Below are 25744 nucleotides of genomic sequence, written 5' to 3' on the forward strand. Positions count from 1 at the left end.
GTAAAAATGAGTAGAGGAATATATACGGTGGAATGTCATCACATATTCACCTATGTTACTCAAAATCAACTAAAGCATATAGGTAAAAAACAGAGAAATACATGTTACTAAACAGGGGCGGGGACTGCCATAGCTATTTTCCCACGTTATGAGTATATGCTCCGTCCTGTAACAGTCTATGGAAATAGCATCCAAATAATTTTAAGGGTTTTATTGTTCATTTATAAAGAAGAATTACACATAACACAGGAGGCCAGACAAGTGAACAGTAGTGGTTTTCTTAACTATTGTGTAGGACTATTTGTTATAAGAGGGTGTCACATTGGGGTGCCTGGGCGGCTCAGTAGGTTAAGAATCTGTCTTTGGGGGCGCCTGGGTAGCGCAGTCCTTAAAGCGTCTGCCTTCGGCTCAGGGCGTGATCCTGGCGTTCCGGGATCGAGTCCCACATCGGGCTCCTCCGCTGGGAGCCTGCTTCTTCCTCTCCCACTCCCCCTGCTGTGTTCCCTCTCTCTCTGGCTGTCTCTCTGTCACATAAATAAATAAAATCTTTAAAAAAAAAAAAAAAAGAATCTGTCTTTGGCTCAGGTCACAATCCCAGGGTCCTGGGATTGAGCCCCGCATCAGCCTCCTTTCCCTCTCCCTCTCCCTTTCCCTCTTCCTCCCCCTTTCCCTCTCCTTCTCCCTTTCCCTCTCCCTCTCTCTCTGCCGTTCTTTGCTTGTGCTCTCTCTCTCACTATCTCTCTCTCGCTCTCTGTCAAATAAATAAATAAAATCTTTAAAAAAAAAAAAGAGGGTGTCACACATATTGCAGGATTTTTAATATATTTGGCCCTCAACCGTGAAATGCCAGTAGTTCCTGAGTTATTGGGTCAAGCAGAGAACCACCCCTACAGATCTTCAAACAGAAGTGGGTGGGGCAGGGGTTGGGATCATGCTGTCTCAAACTGGGAACATAAGAGGAGAAAAAGAAAAAATAATATAAGGTCACAAGAAAGCTGAGTGAAGAATTAGAGGTCTTTAGGTTTGATTATACAGAAGTGTGTATGCTGTATTTGATTAAAGAACTTAAGGACTTTTCAAAGATTAATTTGACCATAAGCAAGGCAGAAAAGCAGGTAGGGTGGGGGCACTCAAGTTTTATCTGGGGTTTACGTTAGGCTCTCAGTTGCCAACACCAAGGAGCTGCCAGGAAATGGCCATGTGCCTACAGGACTCATCAATCTTCCCCTGTGAGCCTCTCCATGAAGTGTTCCCCTGGTACTTGCCTTATTTCCCCAGTGCCAGCCTGTCCCTCCTCCCTTCCAGAAAAGGGGAAGGGGAAATATCCTTGAGGGGGGAGACCAGCCCTGAGGAGGAAATAGGATACTGACTAATTTTAGAATTCTGATTTGATGCAGTGTGTTACTGGATTAGACTAAGGAGACCCAGAATGAATTCAGCATGAAGACCTGTCTTGCAATTGTTACAACTGTGAAAAGTCACACAGACTTCCCCCCAGCAGGGGCTTGCCGGGACAGCTTTCCTCAGAAAGATTTTGAGCATAGCCAGCTTTGGTCCGGGACTTCATAAATAGACTGGACTGTGTCCAGCTTTGATTACCACACTTTTAAAAAGATGTAGATAAATTTAGGAGCCCACAGAAGGTGATCAAAATGATCAAAAGCAGGCAAACTCTCAGCCCTAAGATTGGCATTGACCTTTTTTCCGGAGCCCAGCCCAGGGGCGTTTGAAGTTTCAGTAGCAATACTGAAAAAGACCACAAGATGGCAAAAGAGCTCTAAAATGCCTTTTTTTTTTTTTTTTTTTTAAGGTAGATTTGGGAGAGGCTGTTTCAGATCAGATGTTCCCTGATGAAAAAAACAAGGATGAGAAAGTTTAAGAATGTCTATATTTCAAAGCTTATATGATCAAAATACTCGCTCCGGCAAGTTTTTGCAACACTTGCTTGTAAGATGAATAAGGTCTGAGAATGTAATGTAAAACATGGTGACTCTAGTTGATAACTCTGTATTGTATAATTGGAATTTGCTGAGAGTAGAAGTTAAATGTTCTTATAAAAAAATGTATATATGTAAAAGAGCATATATGTGTGTGTGTGTGTGTATCGTGTGTGTGTGTGAATAGTTAATTAACACATCCATCATGTATATACAAAGCTACATGTTAAGATGTCAATATCATGAGAATATGGACTCTGCCAGGGACACTGTGTAACTACTTGGGACAGAACCCATTTACTAAACTGCACTGGACATGCAGCACAAGCAAAAAATAAACCTCTGTTGTGTTATTCTAAAAAAAATACATAGATAGTGACAGATAACCAGATGGAAGAAATCCTTTCACAATTTATATGTATATCAAATCATCCTGATGTATAAATATCTTACAATTTTACTTGTGATAAAAATAAAGCTCTAACTAGAATTTAAATAAAAATTTGAAAAGGAAAAAAGCTAAAAAACTAAAGCTGAAAAAAAGAAAAAAAAAGACCAATACTGGTAGATGAGTTAAAGATTTCTCAGTCAGATATATCAGATACTTAACAGACATCAATATTGCCTCCTTAGCTTTCTGCTATCTTTTTTTTTTTCTGTTTTCTGACCTCTGTCCTTCTGTCTCCTTCCACCAGGACATTATAATATGAGGAAAGCAATATAATGTGATTAAGGGTGTGGGTTATGGAGCCCTACTGCTTGAGTTCACATAGAGGCCACCAGTTATTAACTAGGTGACATTCAGCAAATCAGTTAACTCTGGGCCTTGGTTCCTTTTTCCAAGGAATGGGGAACATGACATTGTCCACTTCATTGAATTATTCTTAGGATTAAATGAATTGATGTGTGTAAAAGCTCTCAGAACAATGCCTGGCAGATAAAAATGTTAAATTTTTATGGAATTAAAGTTTCAATTTTTTTCTATTAATTTACAGAATTACCTTGTTTTAATTTGTTAAGCAGATGAGTGAACTATTTGAGGATTTTTGTTTGTTAAAAAAAAAACACACAAAAACATCCAAATCAAATTTAGGTGCTTTTGGTGGAGATGGTATTTCATAAATTTTTTTTTGTCAGTCATGTTTTCCTATTTCCCACCCTTATATTAGTCACTAAAAAGAAGATGACAGGGATTGTGTTTATTTATACATCAGAATTTTATTAAAGGATATAGGGTTGTTATATTCCCAGAAAGTGAAATAAGAAACAAAAAAACCCAGATTCAAGCAGGGTAGATTTTTACTTTTTAGGTATTTTCTGTCTGAATAGAAGAAAGACCTTTTCAATAATCTGGAAGCTTTCATTTTAAAAGATACTGTGCTTTACTTATCTAACCATTTCAGGATCATATTAAAACTCTCTATCTACCAAGGAAATTCGACACTTGTACATTCATTCTTCAGAAAATAAAACTTTTTAGGTAAAATACTTATATCCAAAAGATAGTGTATATATTCATATATTTTTTTAACATAAAGTTTATTTTACTGTAATGTAGGGCTTGAACTCACAACCCTGAGATCATGACCTGAGCTGAGATCAATAGTCAAACACTTGACTGACTGAGCCACCCAGGCGCCCCCTGGTTAACCTTTAGAGTTCAGACTCTCTAGAAAAGTTGAGGAGGAAAATATCTTAGGCTTCTGTGATGTTACTGTTGCTTGTAGTTTTTTCTTTCTGTTATTGCTACTTAATCTCTTTTATTGGTTTGTCTTTGTCTGCTTTACTCTTCAGTATTGGTGTGCATAGAATTCTGTCCTCAGCCCCCTGATATCTGCATGGTTGGCCCCTTCACCTCCTTCAGGCCTTCACTGAATGGTGAGGCCTTCCTAGTCCATCCTTATTTATTTATTTATTTATTTATTTATTTATTTATTTATTTATTCATTAATTAAAAGAAATTTTTAAAAAGTAATCTCTACATCCAACTTGGGGCTCCAGTTTACAACCCCAAGATCAAGAGTCACATGCTTAGGGGCACCTGGGTGGCTCAGTCGGTGAAGTCTCTGCATTCAGCTCAAGTCACGATCTCAGAGTCCTGGGATCGAGCCCCGCCTGGGCTCCCTGTCAACAGGGAGCCTGCTTCTCCCTCTGCCACTGTCTACCGCTCTGCCTATTTGTACTCTCTCTCTTTCTCTGCCAAATAAATAAATAAGATCCTTAAAAAAAAAAAAAAAGAGTCACATGCTCTACCGACTGAGGTAGCCAGGAGCCCTCGAGTCCATCCCTTTTAAAACTTGATGGGCCTCTCTCCCACTCCCTCTCCCCCTTCACTGCTTCATTTTTCTCCAGAGCCCTTATTTGCACTGCCTTTCTCCATCAGAAGCTAACTCCACGAGGACAGGGATTTTGTACATCTTGTTCACTGCTACATCCCTAGAGTTAGAGGGTAACTGGTGTGCACTAGGCTTTAATAAATATTCATTGACTGAACGGAATGAATCTCATTGAGGTTTCATTTTCATTTTCTTGATTATTAACGAGATCGAGCAGGTTTCTATTGGCTATTTATACTTCCCCATTTGAGAAATGCCTCACCATATCTTTTGCTCGTTTTTCTATTGGGTCGTTTAACATTTCCTTGATTTTGGGGAGTTCTTTATAAATCCAGATTTGTAAGCCTTCGTTAATTACCTGTAAAATAAATATTCTTCCTCTTTGTGACTTAATTTTTAACTTTTTAAAAAATATTGATATCTTTTAATAAACAGTTTTAATTCTAAGTAGTGAAGTTCATTAATATCTCCTTTTATGGTTTGTGTTGTTCGACTGTTGTGTGAGGAATTCTTTCCTATCCTGAGGGCACAGAAGCATTTACCTATGTTTTTTATGAAAGTTTTAAAGCTTTGCTTTTCACTTTCAAGTATCTAATGTACCTGAATGGATTTTGGGGTATGTTGCGAGGTGGGAGTCCATTTGTTTTTTCCATTTGGAAAGCCATACTTTCCCCTGCTGATCTGCATGCCACCTCTGTTTTATGTAAATATAAATATAAATCGATATATATATCTATATATACTTTCTGTCTATATTTCTGTAGTTTCTATAAATTCTTAAGTCTTTTTCTGAGCTTTCATTTTTTGTTCTATTAATGCCACACTTTTTTTTTAACATATTATTAACTTTTAATCCTCTTGATATCTGGTGGGGCAATTCTCCCCTTCTTTTTTTTTTTTTTTAAGATTTTATTTATTTATTTGACAGAGAGAGAGACAGCCAGCGAGAGAAGGAACACAAGCAGGGGGAGCGGGAGAGGAAGAAGCAGGCTCACAGCGGAAGAGCCCGATGTGGGGCTCAATCCCATAACGCCGGGATCACGCCCTGAGCCAAAGGCAGACACATAACCGCTGTGCCACCCAGGCACCCCAATTCTCCCCTTCTTATTCTTCTTCCTTAGGAGAGTCTTAACTATTCTTGGCTCCTCATTCTTCCATATAGATTTTAGAATTAGCTTATCAGATTATAAAAAATGTGCAGTGGAGGCTTTGATTGAAATTCAATTGAATTTATACATGTCTTTAGGGCAGAATTGCTATATATATATGGTATTGAATATTACTATCTATGAACATAGTATATAACTCACATTTATTTAAATGTTCTTTAATATCTTTCAATAAAGTTTTATTATTTTGTCCACATGGAATCTTGCATTTCATTTTAAGTTTTACTCTTAGTACTTTAATTTTTATCACTACCATAAATAGTTATTTTTTAAATTAAATTTTCTGACTTTTTTGTTTATGTATAGACATGCAGTTGATTTTGTAATTTGATCTTATACTGTTACTCTGTTAAACTATCTTATTTTTTAATTAATTAATTAATTAATTAATATTTTAAGTATGCTCTACACCCAACATGGGCTCGAACCCTGAGATCTGGAGTCACATGCTCTTCCAACTGAGCCAACCGGGCACCCCTGTTAAACTATCTTATTAATTCTAGTTATTTATCTGCAGATTCCTTGGAGTTTTCTTTGTACATAGTCTTATCATCTTCAAAGAGTGATAATTCTATTTCTTTTTAATCTTTATACCATTTTTGTTGGTCTTCACTCATTAGCTAGGATCTCCAGTGTAATGCCAAGAAAAAGCAGGAGTAATAGGTATAGTGGGTTGAATAGTGTCCCTCAAAATTCATGGCCCCTGGTAACTTTAGAATGTGACCTTATTTGGAAATTGGGTTTTTGCAGCCGTAACTAAGGAATGAGATGAAATTGGACTGGCTAGGCCCTAACTCTAATGAGGGCCTTCTGATAAGAGGTCACACACACAGACACAAGAAGGAGGTGGTGTGAAGGTAGAGGAGGAGATTGTAGTAATCATCTACAAACCAAGGAATGCCAAGGATTGCCAGCAACCACCTGCGTGTTGGGGGGAGAGACATGTCACCTTCTCCCTCCAAGCTTTCAGAAAGAACCTACCCTGCTAACGCCTTGCTTTTTTTTTTTTTTTCAAAGATTTTACTTATTTATTTGACAGAGATAGAGACAGCCAGCGAGAGAGGGAACACAGCAGGGGGAGTGGGAGAGGAAGAAGCAGGCTCAAAACGGAAGAGCCTGATGTGGGGCTCGATCCCATAACGCCGGGATCACACCCTGAGCCGAAGGCAGACGCTTAACCGCTGTGCCACCCAAGCGCCCCTAACGCCTTGCTTTTGGACTTCTAGCCTCCAGAAATGCGGCAATAAATTTCTGTTGTTTTAAAGCCACCCAATTTGTGGTTTTTATCCCAGCCCTAGGAAACTAACGTGATGGGCATCTTTATCTTTTTCCTGATATTACCACCTTATTTATTTATTTATTTATTTATTTAATTTCTCTCTCTCTTCCTGTTAGCTTTAAATTTGAGAGAACCTTCTTTTTTTTTATTACATTCTTTAAAAAAAATTATTTTGAATAGGCGATGTAGTCACATGGTTCAAATTTAAAAGGTAATAAAGGATATGCTCTAGCTACCCACTGTACACAGTGTTCTGCCTCTTATTTGTTTTCACTAAATATAGCTCAGTGATCATTCCTGATCATTATACAGATTCCTTGCTCAGTTTTACAACTTGGTAATATTTTTTTTAAAGATTTTATTTATTTATTTGAGAGAGAGAGCAGGAGAGAGAGAAGAGTACAAGCTGGGGGGGGGGGCAGCAACAGAAGTAGAGGGACAAGCAGTCTCCCTTCTGAGCAGGGAACCCAATGCGGGACTCGATCCTAGGACCCTGGGATCATTACCTGAGCTGCAGGCAGACACTTAACTAACTGAGCCACCCAGGTTCCCCCCCACCCCTGCTTTTTTTAAAGGTTTTATTTACTTGGTAGTATTTTTATTGGTTGGATGTACCATAGTTTGTTTAACTAATTCCTTATCCGTGGGTATTTAGGATGTTCCAATGTTTTATAATTTCAAATAGTGTTCAGTGCATAATCTGGTATGTTTGTATAAATATAAGTACATCTGTAGGATAAATCCGTAGTAGTGGAATTGCTGTTTCAAAGGGCATGTGCTTTTGTAAATTTGACAGATATTTGCCAAATTGCCTTCCGTAGAGATCACAACAATTTACATTCCACATGGGAATATGCTGATCACCCAAACTCTAACCAATATACTGATACTTTCTGATCTATGCTAATCTGATGGGGGGGGGTATAGTATCTCTGTGTAGTTTCAATTTACATTTTCTTATGAGTTAAGTTGAATATCGTTGCATGTTTAATAGTCCTTTGTACTTCTTTCATTGTCATATTCTTTGCCCATTTTACTATTGGGTGCTTTATCCTTATTGATTGACAGGTCCTAGATAGGGGAACTAGTCCTTTGTAATATGAGTTATAAATATTTTCCTAGATAAATTTACTTTAATAATAAAGTACTTCAGGAACACCTGGGTGGCTCAGTCGGTTAAGCATCTGCCTTCAGCTCAAGTCATGATCCCAGGGTCCGGGGATTGAGTCCTGCATCGGGCTCCTTGCTCAACGGGGAGCCTCCTTCTCCCTCTGCCTGCCTCTCTCTCACTCTCTCTCCCTGACAAATAAATAAATAAAATCTTTTTAAGAAATAATAAAGTACTTTGAAAGTATTTTAAAATTTCTTTAGTAATGTTATTGACATTTTTTTTTGTGATTTTTTTTTTTTGTAAATCGTTTCTTTTTTTTTTTTTGGTGCTAGTATGTAGTTGTGATAGGTGCCAGGGGTGCCAGGCCAGAAAAAAAATACAAATTCAGTATGCCCAAGGATTATATTTTCAAAGAATCCTTAAGTGACTTTGGCAATCTTTAGTCAAAATTTGAAGACTCTTAATATAATCTTTGTGTAACCCTGACTTAATAAGAAACATTTTCACCTTTTTTCTCTAAAAGTTGTCAACATCTTTTTTATAAGTGTGGGGGGAAAAGCCACTTTACAGAATGATCTGTGGCTTTATAAAATGAAGGTATTTATAAGCAAAAGAAAAAAATTAATATACATCCTAAGTTTCAGGTAGTTTTAAATCTGAGAACTGTATCTTCATGTGCACATAAATTTTATAAAATTTGCTTTGTCATAAGGAAAAAACTGTGGTCATTGTAAAGAAAATAAAAGTAGAAATAAAAATGAGCAGGAAAAAAAACTCTCTCAATATTTCCCACTGTTAACACCGGGCTTTTAATGGCATTTACTTTTGGCTATATGATTGTGTGTGTGTATATATATATTTCTACTTAAAAATGGGAACATTTGACAGTTACTTTAAGCTTTTTCAGTTAATATTACAATCTAAAAAACTAAATTGTTGAGTGATATTCTATTTTGTGGTTATAAGGCCATTGCGTAGTTTGTCCTTAGTTATTTCTGCAAGCTCATACTTTTCTTCATAGTCATTAAATATTGCCGGTTCTCAACACTTGGCTTTGACCATCTTCTCACTCAGTATTATCTCCCCATATAATCTCATCAATGGCTCACAGCTTCAATTATTAGATACCTGCCAGGGACTTCTAAATTTACATCTCATAAGCCTCTTTTGAGACCTAGCCTAGGCATCTCATTGTCTATTTAGCATTTCTACTTGTGTCAAAGACACTTCAAACCCTACGTATCCAAGCTAGGCAGAACTTACGAACCCCCCCTTCCCCCAAACCTGCAGTCTTCCAGTGTCGACTAGCTAAGTCAATGGCAAGATCATCTGTCCCACAGAATAAGCCGTCAACTTAGGAATCAACACATCCCCCACATATCTACTGTATTACCAAATTAAACCGATTTTTCCTCCTAAATATGTTGACTTTCCACTTCTTATTATCTCCATTGCCAACATTTTAGTCTATGCTCTAATTCTTGGCCAAACCAACTGGTTTCCTTCATCCAATCAGACCCCCATCTTATAAATTATCTACACCAATGCTTCTCAAAGTATCTGTGGTGAAGGACCAATTTTTAAAAATGTTCAATCTATCACAGACCAATATTTTTGTGAAATATAATAAAAATAATTTACTGGAAACAAATGAAATAAAAACCCAAAGGTATACAAAATATAGCCACACACTGTTATTAGATTTAAGACATAAAACTGCTGTGTTAAATTGGTGTAAAATTTCTGTGGTGCCTAAATGGGGTGTCTCTCTATCAGATGGGGGCCCCCAAATGTGGGGCAACAATAGGGTAGTAGCCGGTGGCAGCGGCAGTGAAAGAATTCACCGGAGGCAGAACAAAGGAGACAGAAGTTTACTGAATACACCACAAGGAAGGGACAGGCGGATAGGCGGATAGGCGAGGAGAGGCTGTCTGCCAGGAGGCAGTGGGAGGGGGTTGTTTTTAAAGGGGGAAGATGAGGAGGTATGGTGACACATGGAATCTTCCTTTTTTGGGAACTGTGCCTGATTGTAAGTAGCCCATTGGTCAGTCAGGGCCTATGGATATTTTGAGGTGGGCGCCCAATGGGCCCATCTGTATCCAGCCAGGTGGTCGCTGTGGCCCTTTCTGCATTCCATTGCTCCAGCCTGTTTGCCTTAAAGTGGCCTCTACTGTTTCGGAGCACTCTCCATTTTTGCTGTTAACTCAATGTGCACTGTTGTATCCCTAGTGCTTAGCAGAATGGCTGTCATATAGAAGACACTTAGTAAGTATTTGTGAAATGAAAAACATAACTTTGGCAATTTGGGGACATTCAAGTTGCTTTCAGTGGTGGCCATTTTAAGAACTTTTATTTTTTATTTATTTACTTGAGAGAGAGAGAACATTGAGGGAGAGGAAGAAGCAGACTCCCCACTGAGCAGAGAGCCCAATGTGCGGCACAATCCTGGGGCTTGATCCCAGGACCCTGAGAACACAACCTGAGCCACCCAGGTGCCCCCAGTGGTGGCCATTTTAAATATCACATGACTATATCTGTAGTTAAGACTTTATTTCTTTCCGGGTGCCTGGGTGGCTCAGTCGCTTAAGCATCTGCCTCCAGCTCAGGTCATGATCTGGGAGTCCTGGAATCAAGCCCCGCTTCAAGCCCCGCATCAGGCTCCCCACTCAGCAGGGAGTCTGCTTTTCCTCTCCCTCTCCATCTGCCTCTCCCCCTGCTCATGCTCTCTCTCAAATAAATAAATAAAAATCTCTTAAAAAGACTTTATTTCTTTAGGATTGATTCCTAGATATAGAATTGCTATATGCAGAGTAGAGACATTTTTAAAAAAGGTTTCTGTTAAGCTAAAACAACTTCCAGAAAGACTGTTCCCATCAATATTGAATGTGAATACTCATTTCTGTTCCTTTGGAACAGGGCTCTTTCTCTATTAAGCTCCTTCACTCAATGTAACTGTTTTAGTCTTGGCCCCTGTCTTGGGGCATTTCTGAGGTGGGGAGCCACTGCTTATCTTCCCCTTGTCCCCAGTGTGCATTTCAGACCAGCTCATTATGATGTGGTAGTCACCTCTATCCAACCTAGAATTGGTGGGGGTGAGGCAGGAGGAGGCAAGAGGGACATTGGCTCTTTTTCCCTGCTGAGCAGAGAGCTTGATGTGGGGCTCAATGCCAGGGTCCTGGGATCACGACTCAAGCCAAAGGTGGACTCCTAACCAACTGAGCCACCCCAGCACCCCAGTTCTTTGTATTTTAACTCATGTATAGATTTGTATAACCACCAGTTATAAAAACCAGTTTTACCATTTCAAACCACACCCTTGTGTTAAACCTTTATAGTCACACTTTCCCTTCAACTATAACCCCTGACAACTACTGATCTATTCTCCATCACTACAGTTTTGTGGTTTTGAGAATGGTATATAAATGGAATCACATAGAATGTAAACTCTTGAGACTAGATTCTTTCATGTAGCATGTTTTGAGATTCATCCAAGTTGTAGCATGTATCAGTAATGTGTTCCTTTTTCTTGCTGACTAGTATTCATTGTATGGATGTAACAAAATTTGTTTATCCATTTACCCTTCCAAGGACATTTGGTTGTGTCCAGTTTGGGGCTATTACAAATAAACCTGCTATGAACATATGTGTATAGGTTTTTGTGTCAATATAAGTTTTTGTTGCTTTAGGGTAGATTCTTAGAAGTGGAATTGTAGGGTTATATAGAAAATGCTTGTTTAACTTTGTAAGAAAGTGCCAAACCATTTTCTAGAATGGCTGTACCATTTTGGATTCCGACTAGCAATGTATCATATTACCTTACCGCCTTTGCCACAGCTAATTAAAGTAAGGATAAGTGCCTTAGCTAAAAGGTACAATATATTAGCCAGACCAGTGACTTATGAATGAACTAGTATGAGAACACTGCCAAAAGAGGGACCAGGGGACCCAAACAAATCTGAATTCAAGACTCTCAGAAAAAAGAGAAGCAGAAGCCAAGATTAGAGGTGAAGCAGGAACCTAGAAGTACAGAGTCATCTGTACAGTAGACCTATTTAAGTAGGGTACAACACTTGCCTATTTCAGAGGGAATGCGAAGATGACAAAGTCCGCAGTGCTGCTCTTGGGTCATGAATGATGAAAAGTTCATATTCTATTGCTTTTTGAGACCTGGCCTTCCAGAAGCTGAGCTGGAGACTCTACTTTTTTTTTCTTCTCTGTTGCTTTAAAATAAACTCTCATAAGTATGGAAGGAACCTTTAATATAAAAGCTGTATTGAGATATAATTCACATACCATACAGTTCATCCATTGAAAGTGTACCATTTGGTGGTTTATAGTATATTCACACAGCCATCACCACAATTAATATTAGAATCATTTCATCACTCTAAAAAGATGCTCTATACCCCTAGCCAAACAAACTTTCTTATCGTGATGCAGTTCCTTTTTTTTTTTTTTTAAGATTTTATTTATTTATTTATTTGACAGAGATAGAGACAGCCAGCGAGAGAGGGAACACAAGCAGGGGGAGTGGAAGAGGAAGAAGCAGGCTCCCAGCGGAGGAGCCTGATGTGGGGCTCGTTCCCACAACGCCAGGATCACGCCCTGAGCCGAAGGCAGACGCTTAACCGCTGCGCCACCCAGGCGCCCCTGTGGTGCAGTTCCTGATTATTCCTGAGTAATAGGTTTCCATTCCCTGCAAGTCCGTGAAAGTATTCAAACAAAATAATCACAACTTACTGCAGGAGCCAGGTATTAACCCACCCTATTGAAATTACAAAGCCTATCTCCCACATGTGACTGTTCACTCTGTTTCTGAGTATGACTCTCACAGGGCCTTATGTGATGTGTGATGTCCTCCTCCCCCAGGTTGTAAATATATGTGACAACAAACTGCTAGCAATCTCATATTTTCAGTGTTGGGTGTTGTGTGTTCATCCATGCCAATAATCCTAGAGTGGGAGTCCCATTCTCACTAAAGGGGTGATTAGGAAGAAACTAAAATAACGTGTTTAATAACAGGTTTGAGCAGGCAGAAGAAAGAATCAACACACTTGGAAATAGTTAATTGAGGGGCACCTGGGTGGCTCAGTCCGTTAAGTGTCTACCTTCAGCTCAGGTCATGATCCCGGGGTCCTGGGATTGAGCCCTGTGTCAGGCTCCCAGTTCAGGAGGGAGTCTGCTTCTCCCTCTCCCTCTGCCTCTCCACCTGCTTGTGCTCTCTCTCTCTTTCAAATGAATAAATAAAGTATTTAAAAAAAAACAACAAAGAGATCCACATGCAGACACAATATAGTCAAATTGTTAGAAGACAAAGAATCTTGAAGGTGGCAAGAGAGAAGGGACTTATCTTGTACAAGCCAACCCCGCTAACAGGGACAACTGATTTCTCTCCAGAAATCATGTTGGCCAGAAGGCAATGGAATGACATATTTCAAGTGCTAAAAGAAAAGAACTGTCAACCAAAAATTCTATATCTGGTAGAACTATCCTTCAAAAATGAAAGAGAGGGGCACCTGGGTGGCTCAGTTGGTTAAGCATTTGCCTTGAGCTCAGGTCATGATCTCAGGGTCCTGGGATTGAGTCCCAAGTTGGGCTCCCTGCTCAGGGGGGGGCCTGCTTCTCCCCCTCCTTCTGCCTCTGCCCCTCCCCCTGCTTGTGCTCTCTTTGTCTCCTGCTCTCTCTCAACTCAATAAAAATAATAAAAATCTTTAAAAAAAATGAAAGAGAACCCCACTTCTTTGACCTCTGTGCCACAGCCACCACCTTCCTGGAAGAGAGGAAGTGGGAGAGGAGCTTATATTGCCTGTCACCCAAGTATTCCAGCTGTGCTGCCCCCAAAGAGTATAAGATGTTTATCTGTGCCAAGCTTGCCTGCACCCCTGCTCTGATCCAAGCTGGATCCAGAATTGCATCCAGACCCATTGCCACATCAGTGCTGTATTGATAGAAGAGGGCTCTACAGTATTTAATGAGCCATAGCAAGGTGTGATTTAGCTAATCCAATGGGAGTTTCAGACGAGTGCAATCAGCAGAGACAGTGATACTGCTGCCAATTTTATTGGTACAGGTGCTACAACAACGCAGTGGCAGTTTCTGGTGCTGGTATTGGACTAGTCTTCGGCAGCCTTCTCATTGGTTAGGCCAGAACCCCTTCATTGAATCAGCAGCTGTTCTCATATGCTATCCTTGGACTCGCTTTGTCTGAAGCTTTGTTTGATGGTTGCTTTCTTTCTTTCTTTTTTTTTTTAAAGATTTTATTTATTTATGTGACAGAGAGACACCCAGCGAGAGAGGGAACACAGCAGGGGAGTGGGAGAGGAAGAAGCAAGCTCCCAGCCGAGGAGCCCGATGTGGGACTCGATCCCGGAACGCCGGGATCATGCCCTGAGCCGAAGGCAGACGCTTTAACAACTGCGCTACTCAGGCGCCCCATGATGGTTGCTTTCTTTCTTTTTTTCTTTTTTAAATTCAATTAGCCAACACGTAGTACATCATTAGCTTCAGATGGAGTGTTCAATAATTTAGCAGTTGTATATAACACCCAGTGCTCATCACATCACGTGCCTTCCTCAATGCCCATCACCCTGATGGTTGCTTTCTTAATTTTGTTTTCTACGTAACAGAAATTACTGCTTGAAATGTTGTTATTTATATTAATTATGGATATAATTCTGTGTGTTTTACTGTGACTCGGAAACAGATAGTGTTGGTGTCATGGAAATGCACATTACAAGTTTCCTCCACCATCTGAAACTAGAGCAGTCCTCTGAAATATTTCTTAAGCCAAAATGGTATAATGTGAAGAGTATCCCCCACTTTCTGAAAATTGTGCTACACCCACTTTGTTTTTACAAAAAAACCTATATTAATCCCTGTTTTAGCTGATTCTTTCTTCTGCTAGTTCAAATCTATTGTCGAACACTTCTAGTGAACTTGTCATTTCAGTTATTGTATTTCTTACTTCCATAATCCATGTGGTTCTTTAAAAAAATTATTCCTCTATCTTTATCGACATTCTCTACTTGTTGCAACAGGTCATACACGTACTTACTTCTTTGAGCATGGTTCCCTTTATTTAGTTCTTACAATATATTTCTAATACTTATTATGAAGTCTTTACATGTTAAATCCAATATCTGGGCTTCTCACAGGCAGTTTCTGTTGTCTATCTTTTTTTCTTGTGTGTGAGCCACAGCTTCCTGTTTCTTTCTGTGTCTTGTAATTTTTTGGATGTTGAAAACTGGACATTTTAAGTACCAGATAGTAGCACATCTAGATCCTGGTTATCCCCTTCTCCTGGGACTTATTTTTGTTGTTGTTTGCTTATTTATTTGTTTAGGAACTTAACTGAACTATTTAAGTGAGGTCTATTGCCCCTTCAATGTGCAGCCTCTGTTCTTGCTCCTTAGAGACAGCAGCCCTAGATGCATACGGGTTACCCTGGATGACAGTGTTTCAGCAGGACTCTCTTTGACAGTCTCTTTTCCTGGTCTCTCTGTTATGCTGTCTGCTTCTGTTAGTATTTAAAATTCCTTCCCTTTTGGGCTTCTCAATAGGCTGTTTGGATGTTCTCACGAACCTGACTTTTCCTTGTATAAGTAATCCAAAAAAAAAAAAAAAAGAAGGGAAAGTCAGGTGGAAGCTATCCTTGTTATGACTTAGCCTTAGAAGTCACATAGCATCCTTTCTACCACATTCTATTCACAGAAACAACAGGCTAAGACCCACCTGCGTTCAGGGAGTGTGGAATTAGGTTCTGCCTTGTGAAGTGAATCCTGTCAAAGAATTTGTGGACATATTTAGAAACCACCTTAACCAGAAGAGACAAACTAATTTCTAGTTACCATTGCGCGAGCTTTGATAAAAACTCAGAAAAATAACTGCTTGTTCTTTTGAGTTAGTTTCTGAACTCCTCTCTAAATGATACATGGGTACACCTTATAGTCTGTCACCAATGAGGCAAAATTCAAGGATCAGTAAGAACCAAGTTTTGTTGATGGTATTCATTAGCAGGGCATGATATGGCTCTGGGATTTCTCAAACTTTCAGCATGGCCCTGTGTCTATCCCAATCATTAGATTTGGATTCTAAAGACATATGGAGGGCACTTACTACCCCCATCTCCTATTTTTTACTACTCTTGTACTTGAGATGAAATGGTGATGAGATCCTTTGTGTCATTGAGACAAAGCCCCATGTATGTTAACAAATCACAGGAAAAGGTTTGTGATGACTCTTCTTTTTTCTAATCCTTTCAGGCGTTGAGCTGTGCTGAGCAGGCAGGAGCTGAGCTGTGGACAGAGCTGCTCAGTACTTGTCTGACCAATCAGAAAACAGAATGGGTAAAAAAAAGGGGAGGAGGATTGTGGACCAGAGCAACAGTCAAAAGAGTAGGTGGAGTAAGATGACTTTTTTTTCCTGTCAAGAATATTGACATTTTTAGGTGGGAATGCAAATTTCTACAAGTGGTCCACGATGGCTAGAAGATACAAAAATGTGGAGTAGTGTGGATAGAGTAGATTCTAAAATTTAAAAAACATTCTTAGGAATGCCATAAATATTCATGAACCTCTTTCAGTTTATAGGAGATTTCCAGACTCACATCTTATGGGCAAGATAATCTAGTCCCTTCCCTTCCGCTTTTTCACGGTATGAAAACTGAAATCCAGTAAGATTACTATCAGAGCAGGAGCTAGAAAGGAAACTCTTGTGATTCCTATTTCAGTATGTAGTCAATGTTCTTTTTAGCCATAAGTGGCTTATAAAGGTTTGCATGATCTGACCCCTTGTACTTCTCCATCCTTATCTTGTCCTTCCTCTCTATCATTCCACCTCAACTGTGCTGGCACTCTAGTTGTTCCTTAAACATACCTAATGTGCTCCTGTCCCAAGGCCTTTGTGCTTGATGTGTCCTCTGTTGGAAGGCTCTTCTTCCAGATACCTGCAGGACTTTTCCCTCTCTTCCTTCATATCTGTTTCACTGTCACCTTACCAGAGAGGACTTCCCTGCTTATCTTATCTAAGGCATTACCCAGGCCCTGCTTCATCATTTTTCCCTCACCTGCTTTATTTCCCTTATTTTATTTTACCACAGTATATATTCCTTTGTTTATTGTTTCTTTCCACTAGACTGTAAATTTTGTGAAAGCGGATTCTTGATTTTTGTCGACTACTGTGTCCTCTTGTATTTAGAATAGGGGCGAGAGTAAGTATTCAATGTAATGAAAGTCGATTTATGTCACTCCTTTGTTCAAAACCTTCCCGTCTCATTCATAGGAAAAACTGAAAGGCCTTAAAATGACCTTTGTTATGGACTGAGTTGTTTCTCCCAAATTCATATGTTGAAGGCTTCACCTCCAGTATGCCTCAGAATAGGATTGTATTTGGAGATAGGGCCTTAAAGGGTGATTACAGTTAAGTATAGTCAGGTGAGTGGGCCCTGATCCAATATGACTGGTGTCCTTATAAGAAGAGGTTAGAGACAATAGGGATGTGTATGCATAGAGAAAAGCCCATGTGAGGACACAGAAAGAAGGTGGCCAACAGCAAACCAAGGAGAGAAGCCTGAGGAGAAACCAAATGTGACTATACCCTGATCTAGCCTTCTAGCCTTCAAAACTGTGAGAAAATAGGGGCGCCTGGGTGGCACAGCGGTTAAGCGATTGCCTTCGGCTCAGGGTGTGATCCTGGCGTTCTGGGATCGAGCCCCACATCAGGCTCCTCTGCTATGAGCCTGCTTCTTCCTCTCCCACTCCCCCTGCTTGTGTTCCCTCTCTCACTGGCTATCTCTATCTCTGTCAAATAAATAAATACAATCTTTAAAAAAAAAAAACTGTGAGAAAATAAATCCCTGTTGGTTAAGCCACCCAGCCAGTGATATTTTGCTAATGGCAACCATAGCCGACTAATATAGCCTGCTTCTCCTCCACCTCATCTGCTGCGTCCCCTCTTACTCACGCTGTTGCAGCTTCTTTGGCCTTCTTGCAGTTTCCCAAGTATGACAAGCTGGCTTTCACCTCAGAGTTTTTGTATTTTATGTTCACTCCTCCTGGAATGCTCTTCTTCCCCGATTTCTCTACTGCTTATTCATATACTTCAGTCAGGTTTCTGCTCACATGCTGCCTTCTTAGTCATGCCTCTCTTTTTTTTTAAAGTAATTTATCTATTTATTTATTTTTAAAGTAATCTCTGCATCCAACATGGGGCTAGAACTCATGACCCTGAGATCAAGAGTTGGGTGTTCTACTGACTGAGCCAGTCAGACCCCTCTTAGTCATGCCTTTCTTGATCACCATCCTGCAACCTCTGTTACCTCCTTATTCCCTAGGTCTTGATCTTGCTTGGTTGTTTTCCATCGCACTTACCATCCTTCATACTATATATTGCCTTGTTTATTGTCTGTCTCCCCCATCAAGACTGTATGTGCCATGAGGGCACAAGTCAGTGTTGCCTTCTGGTTTGCCACTGACTCTTCCGTGCCAGAGGAGTTCCTAGAAGCAGGCCCTCAAATGAGTTTTAGTGGGTCAGTTAATAAATGAACAAATGGTATTGGCCCATAGGTAGACAAGTAGATAAGTAAGACAGACTAGAAGGTCCATAAATCCATTTTATGTATGGGTATTTATTTCTTTGTTGTTTGTGTTTTAAAGGGAAGGACTATTTCAATGAAGGGTGGGAAAGCATGGTTTTTTTAGTACGTGGAAACTTCGTGATTAATTTAATATACTTGGAAGAAAACGAAGTTAGATCTTTACTTCATATCACAAAGAGAATACATTTTATTTTATATAAGTTTATTTACTTATGTATTCATTGAAGTCGTCTGTACACCCAGTGTGGGTCTTGAAATCATGACCCTGAAATCAAGAGTCCCCCGCTCTTCCAACTGAGCCAGCCAGGCACCCCAAGAATAAATTTTATTTAATTTTTTAAAAGATTTTATTTATTTATTTGACAGAGAGAGAGAGACAGCCAGCGAGAGAGGGAACACAAGCAGGGGGAGTGGGAGAGGAAGAAGCAGGCTCCCAGCAGAGCAGGGAACCCAATGTGGGGCTCGATTCCAGGACCCTGGGATCACGCCCTGAGCCGAAGGCAGACACTTAACAACTGAGCCAGCCAGGCGCCCCAAGAATAAATTTTAGATTGAACATGTCTGATTGTAAAAAATATAATTATGAAATCGTAAACAAAAATTTATCAAGTTTAGGAGGATTTTTGTATAATGCCTAGGTGTGTATGCTTCTCGGGGGTGGTGTGAGGCTTCTTAGACAAAAAGAACACTCAGAAGTCATAAGGGACAAGACTGACAAATGTGATTACATTTAAAATTTATAATGGCAAAAGACACTTAGAGAGAAAATATGAATGGGAAGAAACCAATTGCAACATACTTGACAAAGGATTAATATTTGTTATATACTAAGAATTATCTCCTAACAAGAAAGAGACATTCTGCTTATTAGAAATATAAGCAAAATATATTAAAAAGATTTTTTGAAGGAGGAAATGCACATGGCCAGTAGATATGAAAGGAGGCTCAACAATTTCATACACACATGCACACACATTTTTTTACCCATCAGGGTCATTAATTTTTTTGATAAAATATACACTGATTTTCCTACTCTGTGCCAAGTATCATTCTAGGTATTAGAGATAAAGCAGTGAAGAGAAGAGGCAAAATCCCTAACATCATGGAGCTTATGTTCTAGTAGAGAGACATAGAGAAGAAACAATAAGAAATAAATTATATGGTATCTTAGAAGGTGAGAAGTGCTGTAGAAATAAAACCATGTAGGGGGACAACATAAAAGAAAAGGGAATTTATGAGGTTAGTTTGCCCAACTCTAGGGAAATGAATTGGAAAACCCAGATGAGTGGTGCTTGGGTGGTGCAGTCAATTGAGCATCTGACTCTTGGTTTCAGCTCGGGTTGTGATCTCGGGGTCGTGATCTCATGGTCGTGATCTCACGGTCACAGATTTACCCCCACATGGGGCTCCGCGCTCTGTGCAGAGTCTGCTTGGGACTGTCCCTCTCCTGCTGCTCCTTCTCCCCATGCTCTTGCTCTCTCTCAAATAAGTAAATAAATCAACCCAGATGAAATGGATGTTTTTGAGGAGAATTAAATTACAAAAATGATTGCAGGGAAGAGAGAGAAATTCTAATCAAATTATATATCATAAAAACATCTAGAGAAAGTTGTTCAAGAGCCATCCCTAGAAAAAGCACCAGGGGAGATATTTCAAAGGTTAATTATACCAACTTAAATTTTTATTTTTTAATTTTAATTTTTTTTAATTTAAAAGAAGATCTTATTTATTTATTTCAGAGAGAGAGAGAGAGAGAGAGAAGGATCATGAGCAGGAGGGAGGGGTAGAGGGAGAAGCAGACTCCCAAGGAGCAGAAAGCCCGATGCGGGACTTGATCCCAGGACCCTGGGATCATGACCTGAGCTGAAGGCAGACGCTTAACTGACTGAGCCACTCAGGCACCCAGTTTTGTTTTTTAAATTAAGTAAACTCTGCTCCCAGTGTGGGGCTCAAACTCATGACCTTGAGATCAAGAGTCACATTCTCTACTGACTTGAGTCAGCCAGGTGCCCCTAGTTATACCAACTTTTAAAGAACAGACATGTCCAATGATATTTAAGTCATTTCAGAGTTTAGAGAAAGAAGTGAGGTTGTGGAGAAATGATCATTCTCCTATGCATTTAGTGGAAGTGGGAATTTGGATAAACTTTTCAAAAAGGATTCTGACAATATCTAGTAGAATTAAATCTATCTACATATACATATCTACATATATATATATCTTTAATGTAGAACTCTAACTCTTGGTATTCTAGGCCTTCAGAAATAAAAAAAATCAGTTGATAAGGCTGTTTATTTATGAGCAATGTTTATAGTATCAAAAAGACTGAAAACAACTTCAGTGTCAACAACAGTTTGAATAATTGATCATGGAGCCATGCTATGAATATTGTACAACTATTTAAAAAAGGGATCTATATGGTTTACTTGGAGAAATGTCAGTAATCAGAAAAGGAAATAGCAGGCTAATGTGTAAGTTTTTGTCAAAAAAGCAAAAACATTTCCCATTGCGTGCAAATAACATATTTGTGTATGTTAGTATGAATATATAGAAATGTATGGAAGGAAACACTTCAAGCTTTAACATTGGTTATGTGAAGTTGGCTTGTTGGCTTTTTCTTTGTTATATTTGGTTTGTTGCCTCTGCAGGATTTTTAGTTTGAAATGAAAATCTGGTAAGATATATTTTATAAAAAGATTTTTGTTTTTCTATGCTTATTTTATTTTATTTATTTTTTTTAAAAGGAACTTTTTTTTTTTAAGATTTTATTTATTTATTTAACAGAGATAGAGACAGCCAGTGAGAGAGGGAACACAGCAGGGGGAGTGGGAGAGGAAGAAGCAGGCTCACAGTGGAGGAGCCTGATGTGGGGCTCGACCCCATAACGCCGGGATCACCCCCTGAGCCGAAGGCAGACGCTTAACCGCTGTGCCACCCAGGCGCCCCTCTATGCTTATTTTAATGTGAATAAAAGAAATACAGCTCTGCGAAAAAGAAAGAAAGAAAGGAAGAGAAAGAAAAAGAAAAAAGAGAAAGAAAAAAGAAAAGAAAAATATACATCTGTTTGGGTCTAGGTAAAATTGATACGTGAGACTTAGGGTCTATGACTTGTGTGATATCCATAGCCGAGACTTGTGAGTTTTGCCAGATTTTGCCCAATGATTGAGCTTTTATGTTGGTGTCGTAGAGTAACCTTAAGTTACTCAAGTTCTCCCAACCCAAAGTTTTTCATCAGTAAAATGAAGGTTATAAATATCCACCATACAGGTAGATATTTTGATTGTGAAATGACACATGAAAAGATTTTTAGACTGTTAAGCTTTTAGATTGATAAGCTTCAACTGACTTCTAATTTCCTGACATTTTCAGTGACTGTGATATACATCGCATCATTGCTATAGGGATGCAAAAACAGATATAAGGCGAGAGCTTAAAGGCAGGCAAAATCTTAATCATACGAAGCATATGGTATCCAGGGCGAGATATTATTGAAGGCAAAAATGGTCAGGGAAGACTTCACGGAGGCGAGACAACACAGGTGTTAAAGTTTGCGCATGATTTGGTTGGGACAGGTACTGAGCAGACAGAGGCACGGACACTGGCGCCTGAGGACACAGTGGGCCCCGGCAACGCTACGCGCGCGAGCGCCCCCTTTCGGAATCAAGCTCCTCTGGTTCCTTTCTCGTGCCTCCCGGCGAGCGCGGTGCCGGCGGTACGCAGGCGCCCGGAGCAGCTGAGGGCTCGCAAAGGCTCGACAGGCGCGCATGCGTGCAGCTCTTTGGAGGCGGTAGCTTCTTCGGCGGTCGAGACTGGAGGCTGAGTGCTAAACTGTGTGGGGCGCAAATGAGATCCGGCTGTTAGTCGGGTAGGCATAGGTAGGACAGCTGCCTTGTGGCGGGTAGGGGGCTGGAAGGCGGGAGCCCACAGCGTGGGGGTCTTGAGCTTTTCCTGCGCGGTCCGGGCCGACTATTGTATCTGTGTCGCAGCGGCTGCGCACAAAATGGCGGCGGGCAGGCGGCGGGGGCGGGAGGAGGTTGGGGGACCCCCGGGATGGGAAGGGAAGCTTGGTTGCCCCGTTACCGCGTCGGTTCACTTCGCTACCCTGGAAGGCCAGGCCGGGCAACCGCGCTGGGACCTTGCTTCAGGAAGAGCCGCCTGACGCCGTTGCATTGGGCCGAGGAATGAGAACAGCCCTTTGGCAACGCTGTGGCGGCCCCTTCCCCATCGGCGCAGGGCCTGCCGAGGCCGCGCCAGGCCTGACAGCCAGAGGAAGCGGTGGTGCGGGAGCACCGAGGAGGGAGTAACCTTTCCCGTCGGGCCTTGAATCGAGGCGGTGGAGCTTGAGCTGAGCCCTGTGGCGAGCGACGTTGTGCAAGAAAGCGTGGAGAGAAGGGCATGTTTGTGTTTGGGGTTGGGGAAGGGGGAGTTGGGGTGAAGGGGGGGATGTTAGATCTAGCGGCTTTTGCTGGTCGCTGTGTCCTATGCCAGCCTTTTGCGGCCTTGAAAGCAAAGAAAATGTCACCTCTCTGCGGGATACAGAGGACTCATAAACGGCTGATACTTAATTTACACATTTCTCGGAGGTGTCGCGAATACGGATCGTTAGTGGTTTGTGTGTGATTCCTAGGCTGAGCCCCGTTCTCTTAAAGGTGGGGGGAGAATGTATACCACACAGTTAAATCCTTGAGGACGTTTGAAACAGATCTTTTGTTGTTTGAGATAATTGCGAATGAAGGAGACTTCTGTTAGTACAAAATCTTTGAACTAGACAATGACGGCTGCCTCTAGCTAATTTTTCTTAATCTTAATAAGATTTACTCTAAGGAGAAATTTGGGGGAAAAAAACCTATTTTAATCTGAAGGCTTTTTGAAGAAAAACTTAAAAGTTACCAGGATCCGGCAACTGAAGTTGATTCAGATTCTTTTTCTAACCGGCTTTGAAATTGTGCACAAAAAAATTTCTTTGTTTGCCCCCCCTCATTTGTTGTAAAGGGTTGACTTACTTATTGGGGATATTTGTTGATTCAGATTTGCAGTTGGTATTGATAAATTGGAAAAATAAATTTCCAAAAATGATTAATGAGGTTTATACAGAAAAATAAATGCATAATTTGTATTATTTTAGCAGCTTTAATTTTATTAGGCATTCTAGACTTAGCTTATATTGCATTCTTTTTTTTAATTTGACAACATTTCATATACGTTTTATTTTGTATCCCCATACTCTAATATGCACTTTTAAATAATTATGTGCAATCCAACATGTTAATACAGTAAATATGCTGGGGCATTTCCTGCTTGGTTGTTGCTATCTGGTAAGGGGAAAAATAAAACAGTTGGAAGAAATCACAAAATCTCATTGGTTTCTATTAACTAGTTTTCAGAATGTATTTATTCATGTCACATATTTATTACCCTGAATATTGGTAATATTTTAGTCTTGTAATCTTTTTTGTCTTGGAGGGTGTACATAGCAGATACTCGTGTTTAGAAAAGACTTACTACAATCAGAGATCACTTTGTACTTCATGGCTGTCATAAAGATTTTTTCTCTTGGGTGCTCTTAAGGAGGTGATCTCTGGAAATTTTTATGTAGTGAAAGAAAATGCGAGACAAATAGTTTAGTGAAAGAATAGGCTTTGGAATCAGAAGATTTGGATTCAAATGTCTGTTTTTTTCTTACTGTATGTCTTAGATTTTGGGCAAGTTACTTTAGTCTTTCTGAACTTTTGTTTCCTTATCGGTAAAATGGTGATAATACTATTTCCTGCGTGGGATTGTTGTGAGAATTGAGAGAGACAATAAATATCAATTGGCACATACTAGGTGCTTAATAAATATTAGCTGATACTTTTATTACAAATGTTTAAGTTTCAGGCAGCATCTTTTGATAGTTTGTCTCTTGGGATATTCCCTTTTAGTTAAAAAGAAGCCTAAAGGAATTCTGATTAAATTGATAGAATTTTGGAGCTAAAAATCATCTAATATTTCATTAAAATATTTGGTTTATTTATAAATTTTATATGTGTCTCTCTTGTAGCACTTATCAAAATATATTGTAACCATTTATTTATATGATTGTTATGTTCATCTTTGTATCTGTCCCAGTGCCTGGTACGTATTCCATGCTCCTGAGTGAGCATGAGTTGAGTGAATGAACTCAGCTGGTAGTTACCAGAGCCTGGGTAAGAATGTAGCCCTCCGAGTCCAAATTGTGCTCTTTCTGCCATGACTTAATGTGTACTGGTCAAAGTTTGAATAAATCTGTCCACAAATTCTTTATAAATTGCTTTATATACTAAGAATGAGTGCTTCCTGTATGGGTACCCAGTAACATTGTTTGGGCTGTTTTGCAAGGAAAGCGGAGCTACTGAATGGTGGCATGTCGTGGTTTAGACCTCCTTCAGATTTTGAAAGTAATTCTGTTTGTGGCTGAAGCCAGTAAGCCCCATTTTGTATTCAGCATTACTTGCTCTTTTATTACTTCAACTCGATATAGATGTAGTATGAAATTTGTGGCTGAGAATGAAAATGAAAACAGCTATTTGGAAGATAAAGGAATAATGGAAAGGAAGATGATGAGGTGTAGAAATAAAACATAGCTATAATAATGGTCAGTGAGGGTCAAGAGCAAGGGTTTTGTCCTGAGGAAAGAGTTCAGGGAGTACACGAGAGTTTTAAGTACACATATTTTGATACTTTCTTTGTGTTACCTTGGGCACATATATATTTTGGATTGTTTTCAACTCTTGACTCCCTTAAATACCGAAATAATTATTGTTCCAGTCTTTTAAGGTTTTACACACACCTTATTTCTACAGTCTTCATTTTATTAAACTTTCAGCTAATCTCCCTGTTGTCCTGCTGTTGAGGGAATGTTGCCAACTTTGTTTTCTTTTGAATGTCTTCATTTCTTTAGAAAACTTTTTATTATGGAAAATTTTAAACATATACAAAAGCAGAGAGCATTTTGTAATGATTCATCTGTGTACCTATCACCCAGCTTCAATATTGCAAGCTAACGGTCAGTCGTGTCTCTACCTTCGACCCTATTATTTTTAAGCAAATCCCATGTCATTCAATTTATAGTTCAGAATTTTTCTTTACAATAGAGAAAAACATGCTTGTCACTCCTAAAATAATAATTCCTTAATGCCAGTGTTCAAATTTCCCCAATTGTGTCTCATATATCACACTCCTAGTGTGTATATACATATATTAATTTAATTTCAATCTCAACTACTATATTGAAATTTTCAGGAATTACCCAAGTCTTATTCAAAGAAACAACTATCTGCCTACTTCTTTTTTTTTTTT

General features: G+C 39.6%; 1 protein-coding gene and 1 pseudogene across 6 annotated transcripts in view; both read left to right on the forward strand.

Annotated features, from left to right (window-relative positions):
• ZNF638 (zinc finger protein 638) overlaps positions 1-25744 on the forward strand; it is a 123832-nt gene that overhangs the window by 24137 nt on the left and 73951 nt on the right. The window contains exon 1 of one of the 6 annotated variants that reach the window (XM_045788230.2): positions 22166-22302. The exons of 4 other annotated variants lie outside the window; for them this stretch is intronic. The gene's annotated coding sequence lies outside the window, so the exon portion shown is untranslated. Of the gene's footprint in view, positions 1-22165; positions 22303-25744 lie in introns of those variants that run through there. One more of the 6 variants, XM_045788231.2, reaches the window with a different exon arrangement.
• On the forward strand, positions 12279-16243 carry LOC123786136 (ATP synthase F(0) complex subunit C3, mitochondrial pseudogene; annotated as a pseudogene).

The sequence above is a fragment of the Ursus americanus genome, chromosome 7, assembly GCF_024610735.1.
Source record: "Ursus americanus isolate L20-20 chromosome 7, mUrsAme1.1.p, whole genome shotgun sequence".
NCBI classification, from domain to species: Eukaryota; Metazoa; Chordata; class Mammalia; order Carnivora; family Ursidae; genus Ursus; species Ursus americanus.